The sequence below is a fragment of the Oncorhynchus nerka genome, linkage group LG26 (assembly GCF_034236695.1).
Source record: "Oncorhynchus nerka isolate Pitt River linkage group LG26, Oner_Uvic_2.0, whole genome shotgun sequence".
Lineage (NCBI taxonomy): Eukaryota > Metazoa > Chordata > Actinopteri > Salmoniformes > Salmonidae > Oncorhynchus > Oncorhynchus nerka.
In genome coordinates this window covers 27081621-27093225 of record NC_088421.1, presented here as the reverse complement: position 1 = coordinate 27093225, position 11605 = coordinate 27081621, and positions in this window count along the sequence as shown.

Below are 11605 nucleotides of genomic sequence, written 5' to 3'. Positions count from 1 at the left end.
CTATATCCATCCTGCCCTGCCTATCTAAGGTCTTCGAAAGCCAAGCCAACAAACAGGTCACTGACCATCTCGAATCCCACCGTACCTTCTCCGCTGTGCAATCTGGTTTCCGAGCCGGTCACGGGTGCACCTCAGCCACGCTCAAGGTACTAAATGATATCATAACCGCCATCGATAAAAGACAGGACTGTGCAGCCGTCTTCATCGACCTGGCCAAGGCTATCGACTTTGTCAATCACCATATTCTTATCGGCAGACTCAGTAGCCTCAATTTTTTTATGACTGCCTTGCCTGGTTCACCAACTACTTTGCAGACAGAGTTCAGTGTGTCAAATCGGAGGGCATGCTGTCCGGTCCTCTGGCAGTCTCTATGGGGGTGCCACAGGGTTCAGTTCTCGGGCCGACTCTTTTCTCTGTATATATCAATGATGTTGCTCTTGCTGCGGGCGATTCCCTGATCCACCTCTACGCAGACGACACCACTCTGTATACTTCCGGCCCGTCCTTGGACACTGTGCTATCTAACCTCCAAACGAGCTTCAATGCCATACAACACTCCTTCCGTGGCCTCCAACTAGTCTTAAATTCTAGTAAAACCAAATGCATGCTTTTCAACCATTCGCTGCCTGCACCCGCACGCTCGACTAGCATCACCACCCCGGATGGTTCTGACCTAGAATATGTGGACATCTCTAAGTACCTAGGTGTCTGGCTAGACTGTAAACTCTCCTTCCAGGCTCATATCAAACATCTCCAATCTAAAATCAAATCTAGAGTCGGCTTTCTATTCCGCAACAAAGCCTCCTTCACTCACGCCGCCAAACTTACGATAGTAAAACTGACTATCCTACCGATCCTCGACTTCGGCGATGTCATCTACAAAATAGCTTCCAATACTCTACTCAGCAAACTGGATGCAGTTTATCACAGTGCCATCCGTTTTGTTACTAAAGCACCTTATACCACCCACCACTGCGACCTGTATGCTCTAGTCGGCTGGCCCTCGCTACATATTCGTCGCCAGACCCACTGGCTCCAGGTCATCTACAAGTCCATGCTAGGCAAAGCTCCACCTTATCTCAGTTCACTGGTCACGATGGCAACACCCATCCGTAGCACGCGCTCCAGCAGGTGTATCTCACTGATCATCCCTAAAGCCAACACCTCATTTGGCCGCCTTTCGTTCCAGTTCTCTGCTGCCTGTGACTGGAACAAATTGCAAAAATCGCTGAAGTTGGAGACTTTTATCTCCCTCACCAACTTCAAACATCTGCTATCTGAGCAGCTAACCGATCGCTGCAGCTGTAATAGTCTATTGGTAAATAGCCCACCCAATTTTACCTACCTCATCCCCATACTGTTTTTATTTATTTACTTTTCTGCTATTTTGCACACCAATATCTCTACCTGTACATGAACATCTGATCATTTATCACTCCAGTGTTAATCTGCAAAATTGTAATTATTCGCCTACCTCATGCCTTTTGCACACAATTGTAACTCTCTTTTTTTTCTACTGTGTTATTGACTTGTTAATTGTTTACTCCATGTGTAACTCTTTTGTCTGTTCACACTGCTATGCTTTATCTTGGCCAGGTCGCAGTTGTAAATGAGAACTTGTTCTCAACTAGCCTACCTGTTTAAATAAAGGTGAAATAGAAAATAAAAAAATAAAAGTGTATGGCTGAAATAACCCAATCCAAGAATTTGAAGGGGTGTCCACATACAAATGAAATGGGAAGCATGCTACTAAATAATATAATGATTGAATATTACTGCACATCCATTTTATGTTCATAAGGGGCTGAGTGTGTTTGTACAGGTCTGGCCCTGGTTTGTATCACCGTGGAGCCGTGCATAGTAACATGTTAAAGTCACTCTGTTGCTAGCAGGGTCTTTGGAAATGCTGAACTTGTTTTTCAGTGAATCTAATGGTTCCACCATCCCAAATTAGAGTAATCCATTCAGGTGCTTTCCCTGCAGGCTAGCAGATCCAAGCTGTTGCGTAGTTATCATCAGTCAAATAATACATAGAGACCTTACAGGAGAGTGTCAGAGACTCTCCAGGCTCTATGGATATTGAGCCTTGCTGGGTGAGCTCAAAATTACTAATTAGCTGGTCTTTTGAAATAATAATCCTTATTTATGTATTTATTTGTGTATTTCTATCCCCTCAAATGGAGAGCGACTCACAGGATGCAGCTCAGACTGGGGGCGCCAAGACAAAGATACTAAGGGGGCAGTTGTATCTGACCGGGGGGTTTGTTTGGGGTTCTTGCATTTTTTTTATTTATTTTTATTTCACCTTTATTTAACCAGGTAGGCTAGTTGAGAACAAGTTCTCATTTGCAACTGCGACCTGGCCAAGATAAAGCATAGCAGTGTGAACAGACAACACAGAGTTACACATGGAGTAAACAATTAACAAGTCAATAACACAGTAGAAAAAAAGGGGGAGTCTATATACAATGTGTGCAAAAGGCATGAGGAGGTAGGCGAATAATTACAATTTTGCAGATTAACACTGGAGTGATAAATGATCAGATGGTCATGTACAGGTAGAGATATTGGTGTGCAAAAGAGCAGAAAAGTAAATAAATAAAAACAGTATGGGGATGAGGTAGGTGAAAATAGGCTACAGGTCATCTACAAGTCCATGCTAGGTAAAGCTCCGCCTTATCTCAGTTCACTGGTCACGATGGCAACACCCATCCGTAGCACACGCTCCAGCAGGTGTATCTCACTGATCATCCCTAAAGCCAACACCTCATTTGGCCGCCTTTCGTTCCAGTACTCTGCTGCCTGTGACTGGAACGAACTGCAAAAATCGCTGAAGTTGGAGACTTTTATCTCCCTCACCAACTTCAAACATCAGCTATCCGAGCAGCTAACCGATCGCTGCAGCTGTACATAGTCTATTGGTAAATAGCCCACCCATTTTCACCTACCTCATTCCCATACTGTTTTTATACTGTTTTTTTTATTTTTTTTATTTACTTTTCTGCTCTTTTGCACACCAATATCTCTACCTGTACATGACCATCTGATCATTTATCACCCTAGTGTTAATCTGCAAAATTGTATTATTCGCCTACCTCCTCATGCCTTTTGCACACATTGTATATAGACTGCCCTTTTTTTTTTTTCTACTGTGTTATTGACTTGTTAATTGTTTACTCCATGTGTAACTCTGTTGTCTGTTCACACTGCTATGCTTTATCTTGGCCAGGTCGCAGTTGCAAATGAGAACTTGTTCTCAACTAGCCTACCTGGTTAAATAAAGGTGAAATAAAAAAAATAAAAAAATAAAATTGCCTTCTTGAATTATGCAGAAACGGGCAGCTTGGAGGTCATGTCATTAATTTTGTTGGAAAGGGGAGAAATTGTGCTTTACAATGGTGTTGACCTGGAAGTATTACGTTTTTGGGGCGCTAAAGTAAGGTCAATTGTACGAACCAAGGCGATGTATAAAAGTGAGTGAGTTTACGTTTGTTTCTTATCTTTTCAGAAGAGTTGGAGTCTCTGATACTCTGTGGAACTTCCTGAGTAATCAATCATTCCGTTCTCACCTAAATGTTCTTGTAAGATCCCGCTCAAATGCCAGTTGAATAAGTTGAGCTATCCTCGAGTCTTACTTCTGTGTTGTAGGAACGCGGGCATTCGATGTCGGAGAGGAACTTCACAATGATTTCAAAACTTTTAACAACCACTGACTCAGTAGCCAGGTGTCCGGCCCACATTTGATCCAGTAGCCTTTTCAAAGTATCTCCAGTGTACAGGGTTGGTTTCTTTTAAGAACTTGTAGAGTGAGTCACAGACATGAAACAAGTCCTCCAGTGCATTCTCAGTGTGAAGCTGGTGGTTGAAACAATGAAATTATGGCACTTCTCTGTTTACTTTGTCCTGCAATATTTTCTCCATGCCCTCCTTTTAACTGACATGACACTAGCGCCGTCCTAACATTGACTAAATATACATTCTGTGCCAATGCCAACCTTTCTTAGCACTTACTAATCTGTCAGTTCCGGGTCATTTCACCATTTCCAGGGACACTAGCATGAAGCACACCTAGTCAGTGTTGCCAACTCCTCTTTAAGGAAAGTAGCTATTGGCTGTCCTTAAAGTCGCTAAAAGTCGCTGAATGACGTCATCGCCTAATTTGCATAATTTGCCATGTAAATGTAATTGTCATGGACGCAGTAGGAGAGAGGAATAACGTCATGGGAGAGACAAAAAGTTAGTAAAAATATATATATATGTTTAGAACTACAAATTAACTTTCTTCTGCTGATTGTTTTTTTTTTTTATGTCACAATTCCAACCCTCCTTTATCCGGGCTTGGGACCGGCAAAAGTGACCCAAAATAGTCTTATTTTTTATTTAATGTTTTTTTTTCTTTCTTAATTTGGTTTGGTTTTTATCCTATGGTTCACTTACAGGCCTACAACACGTCACAGTAATACATGAACATTTTTAACCATAACATTTTTTTTTGTTTTTTTGTATACAATCTACATTAAGCCAAAAACGAAAGTAGGGTGGTTGGTCGGGATGGATGGGTCGGCTTATAACACGAACATCGGGGGGAAGGGTGGGCGTGTAACAAATATCTATCAATCCAAAGGTTGTGAGTTCAATTCTCATCACAAACAACTTTAGCATTTTAGCTAACTACTTTGCATGTTAGCTAATCCTCCCCTAACCCTAACCTTAACCATTTTAGCTAACTCTTCCCCTAACTGTAACCCTTTAACCTAACTCCTAAACTTAACTCTAACCCAAACCCCTAGCCCTAACCTCTAGCCTAGCTAACATTAGCAAGCTAGCTAAAATTAGCCGCTTAGCTAGAATTTGTAACATATTGTAATGACCTGATTAGATCATAAAGGAACAATTGTCCAGACAGAGGGCTGATTTTACGAATTGACGGTTTATTAACCCAACTTTACACAGGCTACTGTTTGGCCGTAGCCCACGCCAAATAAATGAAAGATACCCCACGAGCCAACCGTGACCTTCTCTTGTGAAACCCAGACGTAAGAGAGAGAACAATGGCTAAACCTGGTTTTAACTTCCAATGCTCCATTCCCCTGCCCAACCCCCCTCCACGCCACTCCACCAACCACCAGGATGCCCGGCATCAGAACATTCCAGGCATGTCGGACCCAGCGAACACTGGTAAGTACAACACAACCCACTAATAGCCTACCACATGACACAACGCTGTCTGTGCGGGTCGCTACAATATATTACATTTCTCAAATTCGTAACATATAACACTTTTTGGAAAATCAAAGCATATTGTATGTACGTTTTTGCAAATTCGTAACATATAACACAAATTGCAATTCAGACAATATCATACGAAATTAGAGATGGACATCCACAAATTAATACATACCATATGAAACTTAACATATCCTACTAAATGGAGTGTCTTGTATTTATGTACAGAATGATACAAAATGCTCTGAGACCAGGTTGCTGAAGCATGTGTATCTCCAGTTGAACAGCCTGAACACTGTTTATTATTATGCCTGAGAGTCACAGTGATACAGAAGGCTACAGCAATGTACAACTGCTTGTCGGCAATGATCTTGAAAGTCTCTAGGGGGTGGTTTCTCAGACACAGATTAAGCCCAATCCTGGACTAAAAAGCACCATTAAAAGTGCTTTTTAGTCTTGGATTAGGCTGAATCTGTATCTGGGAAACTAGCCCTAAGAGTCTATGTTCCTGTAACTGTCTTTTTAATAAAGAAATTGAACACTGAACAAAAACAACAAAGTGAACGAACGAAACCGAAACAGTTCTGTCTGGTGCAGAATACAAACACCCCACAGAAAATAATCACCCACAAATCAAGGGTGAAAACAGGCTGCCTAAGTAGGGTTCTCAATCAGGGACAACGATTGACAGCTGCCTCTGATTGAGAACCATACCAGGCCAAACACAGAAATACCAACTCATAGAAAAACAAACAGAGACAACCCACCCAACTCACGCCCTGACCATACTAAAACAAAGACATAACAAAATAACTAAGGTCAGAACGTGACAGTTCCACTCTATCAACTACCCCATGGCATCAACAACACACATTGGTCGGCACATATCATACTTCCGGAATTCCTCCAAACGGGATTTAGGGAAAAGCAGGGAATCTATTAAAAGTTCCAGGAATTTTTAAACCCTATCCTTGAGAGACACCAACAGTTAAATTGCTACATGCGTGGACATTCCAAGAAAATTTAAAGACGCAAATAATTGTGTCGATAGTAATAACATAATGTAAACCAAGAGAGAATAAAAAGTTCACTCAAATTTCAGTCAGTAATACAGGTTGATGCAATTTATAACATTCTTTTTTTTCATCATGTTTCTTTTATACCAACCCCCTCACCTCTATGTAAATAAGCTATTTTCTGTATTTCAGGAGGTGTGTCTATTTGTCCTTCACTTAGTTGGAGTAGACAAGTTGCAGCTTCAACATAAACCATGTTCCCGGAATCTCTGCTTCAACTGTTGGCAGCTGTATCGTACCCTGCGCTACGAGGGATGTGCTTAGCCCTCTCAGTTCAAATTTACAGCAACATAAACCACTAAACTAAGAGAACCATAGTAACATGTATGTATTTCTATATTATGGCCACTAAACCCAGTATATGTGCTTATAAGCATGTGAGATCCTTCAGGATATTTTGAACTATTGTCTGAACTTGAACACCTGTGGAGACAGAGTAACATTAGAGAAAATCCCTGGACACAAAACCTCACATAACAATCTGTTCAAGTAAATCCAGTCTTAAAGTGTTCACCTGTTAACGCTATAATCATCAGTAGTAAAGCAATAGTTCATTTCGTCATGAACTGTCAGTAGTTATGGTGTGTCTCTGTTCTTCAGTCTAGTCAGTGCTTCAGTCCCTCTCCTCCACTCTGCAGTGAGATAAGTAGTCATGGATGAGGTCAGAGTTTTGCACTGACTCCTCAGTGGGTGGGAAGATGGACAGTCAGAGATTGGGAACAGGTTCATTTGACCAGAAAAATTGAGTTAATTTACATTTTAATAGGGCGGAATTAATTACAGTATAATGATACCTTACTATAAAAACCATTCAGTTCAACTTAACCTAGCTCACCCTCTAGTGGCTTAAAGAAGGGATGATTAGATAATCTGCACTCTCCATACATTTACATTTACATTTAAGTCATTTAGCAGACGCTCTTATCCAGAGCGACTTACAAATTGGTGCTTTCACCTTATGACATAAAGATAGAATAAACAAACAAACGAAGAAGGGAGCGTGATACTAATACTTTGAGTAGATTTGATGGATGGAATGTCACTGCTAAGAAATTGTAGTAACACAGTAATTCTCTATGGAGTATATGTGTTTTAATTTATGTAAAAGGTTGTGTTGTAGCATTTATAGTCATATGAATGTCATGGAGATTTAGAACTGGTCCTGTGCTGGTTTGTATCACTGTGGGTTGTGAGCACAATAATACACAGCTTTGTCTCTAGTCTGCAGACTCTGCCCTATTAAAGTTGCTGTGCTGCTGGACATTTATCTGGAGATACTGAACTTGTTCTTCAGTTTAATACTGTAATATGTGCTACCATCGTGACAAATCAATCCAATCCACTCTAATGTTTTTCCTTTAGTTTGGCAATTCACACCTGTACAGTAGCTGCTACTGGTTAAAGAATACCCAGAGACCTTACAGTAGAGGGTTAGAAGCTGTGCAGGCTGCAGGGTGATAGAGAATGGCTGTGTGAGTTCAGTCTGACAAACACACCTATAAAACAAAACAAACACAATTAGGAATGTTGTTAGTTACATTTCCAAAACTCTATTACACCAATATTGATGTATCATTCCTCCAAAACTAACAGGATGCAGCTGCCAGCAGCAACAGCAGAGATGCAGGAACATGATTTGTGTTGAAGCTGAATTGAGGGTAACTGCACTTGCTAACTGAGTGAAAGCGAGAGAGATATTCCTCTTTATACAAGAGAGGAGAGTTGCTTTGCATAGGGTGAAAGAGTTGTTATAAAATGGAGGAAATAAATGACTTGTATCATCATGACACATTATACACATAATCAGTATCAGAATGTATTGACTGGTGTCCTCCAAGGATAAATACCTGGTCCATTACTCTTTTTACTTAATATGAACATTTTCTTTTGATTATTACTTACAGTTTTTATTCTGTTTGCTGATGATATTTTCAGTGAAATTCTGATTGTTAACTATAGATAGTTAGTATGAACTCTGTGTTTACTTGATAATTGACTCCTATTATAAAACAAATAAGATATGACACACCATATAGAGTGAAATGTACAGAAGAATGATTTGAGAATGACCTTTGTGTGTTTTCACACTTGATTTAGTATGTAGACGTATTATAATGGTACACTAGTATTTCTGGTCTGGGAAATACAATATGATTGAGTTTGTTTTCTACTCGAGGCTGTTGGGATTTTGTACAGGTTTGGGGCTTGTTTGTATCTCTGGTATCAAGAACAGTAATAGACAGCTGTGTCTTCAGTCTGCAGACTCTGTCCTATTAAAGTCACTGTGCATCTTAAAGTGTCTCTGGTCAAGCTGAACTTGTGTTTCAGTGAATCTTTGTAAGCTGTGCCTACATCATGATAGATGTTCCCAACCCACTCTGGTATAATGCCTTCAGGTTGGATCCATGATACTCCATAGAGGTTGCTGCTATCAGTCAAGAGGATACCCAGAGACCTTACAGGTGATTACCAAAGACTCTCCGGAATTTATAACCATTGAACATGGCTGGGTGATCTTAAGACCACAGTTACACCTCTTAATAAAGCAAATCTGAAAAATCCCTGAAAATGATGATACATTTGTTCTAGTGGACACAGACTATTGTCACTTACTTATTACAGAGTACTAAACTTTGCTCGGTGATAGTCAGGTTAGTGCAGGCCTTGCTGAAATGTCAGTCTAAGCTGCCTAGACTGTGAAGGCCAGAGATTTTACATATGGGATGTTCAGACTAGATATGTTTGATCTTTTAAAACAATGCTGAACAGCACAGAAACAAGCACATTTCCCCATGTGGGAGAATACAAGTTGTTGTCACGCTCGTAAAGAGAAGAGGAGACCAAGGTGCAGCGTGATGTGAATACATACTTTTTAATGAAGACTAAGAACACTTAACAAACTATACAAAAACAACAAACCGAACGTGAAGCTATAGAATACTAGTGCAGACACAGGCAACTAGACATAGACATAGACAATAACCCATGAAATACCCAAAGAAGATAGCTGCCTAAATATGGTTCCCAATCAGAGACAACGATAAACACCTGCCTCTAATTGAGAACCAATCTAGGCAACCATAGGCATATATAAACACCTTGTAACGACGTTCTTCGTTTGTAGAAAGAGAGGACTGAAATGCAGCGTTGTGGTTACTCATGTCTTTAATGAAGAAAATGACAATACATGAAAATAACTTATATACGAAACACAACACATAAACCCATGTCACACCCTGGCCTAACCAAATAATAAACGAAAACACAAAACACTATGACCAAGGCGTGACAGAACCCCCCTAAGGTGCAGACTCCCGGACGCACCTCAAAACCATAGGGAGGGTCCGGGTGGGCGTCTGTCCATGGTGGCGGCTCCGGCTCGGGACGTGGACCCCACTCCATTAAAGTCATAGTTCCTCCCCTTCGCGTCCTGGGATAATCCACCCTCGCCGCCGACCATGGCCTAATAGTCCTCACCCAGAACCCCACAGAACTGAGGAGCAGCTCGTGACTGAGGGGCAGCTAGGGACAGAGGGGCAGCTCGGGACAGAGGGGCAGCTCGGGACTGAGAGGAAGCCCAGCACCGAGAGGAAGCACAGTACTGAGAGGAAGCCCAGTACTGAGAGGAAGCCCAGTACTGAGAGGAAGCCCAGTACTGAGATGAAGCTCAGGTAGGTAGTAGGCTCCGGTAGATCCTGGCTGGCTGGCGGATCTGGAAGATTCAGGATGACTAGCAGATCTGGAAGATTCTGGTTGATTAGCAGATCTGGAAGATTCTGGTTGACTGGCAGATCTAGAAGATCATGGCTGACTGGCAGATCTAGCTGCTCTATGCAGACTAGCAGATCTGGAAGAGACTGGTTGACTGGCAGATCTGGAAGAGACTGGTCGACTGGCAGATCTGGAAGAGACTGGTCGACTGGCAGATCTGGAAGAGACTGGTCGACTGGCAGATCTGGAAGAGACTGGTCGACTGGCAGATCTGGAAGAGTCTGGTCGACGGCAGATCTGGAAGAGTCTGGCCGACTGGCAGATCTGGAAGAGTCTGGCCGACTGGCAGATCTGGAAGAGTCTGGCCGACTGGCAGATCTGGAAGAGTCTGGCCGACTGGCAGATCTGGAAGAGTCTGGCTGACTGGCAGATCTGGAAGAGTCTGGCTGACTGGCAGATCTGGAAGATCCTGGCTGACTGGTGGATCCTGGCTGACTGGCGGATCCTGGCTGACTGGCACTTCTGGCGGATCCTGGCAGACTGGTGGATCCTGGCTGACTGGTGGATCTAACTGATCCTGACAGACTGGCGACGCTGGGCAGACTGGCGGCGCTGGGCAGACTGGCGGCGCTGGGCAGACTGGCTGCGCTGGGCAGACTGGCTGCGCTGGGCAGACTGGCGACGCTGGGCAGACTGGCGGTGCTGGGCAGACTGGGAGCACTGGCGACGCTGGGCAGACTGGCGGTGCTGGGCAGACTGGGAGCACTGGCGGCGCTGGGCAGACTGGGGGCACTGGCGGCGCTGGGCAGACTGGCGGCACTGGCTGCTTCATGCAGACTGGCAGCTCTGGCTGCTCCATGTAGACTGACAGCTCTGGCTGCTCCATGCAGACTGGCTGCTTCATGCAGACTGGCAGCTCTGGCTGCTTCATGCAGACTGGCAGCTCTGGCTGCTCCATGTAGACTGACAGCTCTGGCTGCTCCATGCAGACTGGCTGCTTCATGCAGACTGGCAGCTCTGGCTGCTCCATGCAGACTGACAGCTCTGGCTGCTTCATGCAAACTGGCAGCTCTGGCTGTTCCATGTAGACTGACAGCTCTGGCTGCTACATGCAGACTGACATCTCTGGCTGCTCCATGCAGACTGACAGCTCTGGCTGCTCCATGCAGACTGACATCTCTGTCTGCTCCATGCAGACTGACATCTCTGGCTGCTCCATGCAGACTGACAGCTCTGGCTGCTCCATGCAGGCTGGCAGCTCTGGCTACGCTGAACAGGCGGGAGACTCCGGCAGCGCAGGAGAGGAGAAAGGCTCTGGCTGCGCTAAACAGGCGGGAGACTCCAGCAGCGCTGTAGAGGAGAAAGGCTCTGGCTGCGCTAAACAGGCGGGAGACTCCAGCAGCGCAGGAGAGGAGAAAAGCTCTGGCTGCGCTAAACAGGCGGGAGACTCCAGCAGCGCAGGAGAGGAGACAGGCTCTGGCTGCGCTGAACAGGCGGGAGGCTCCAGCAGCGCAGGAGAGGAGAAAAGCGCTGGCTGCGCTGAACAGGCGAGGCGCACTGAAGGCCTGGTGCGTGGTGCTGGAACTGGTGGT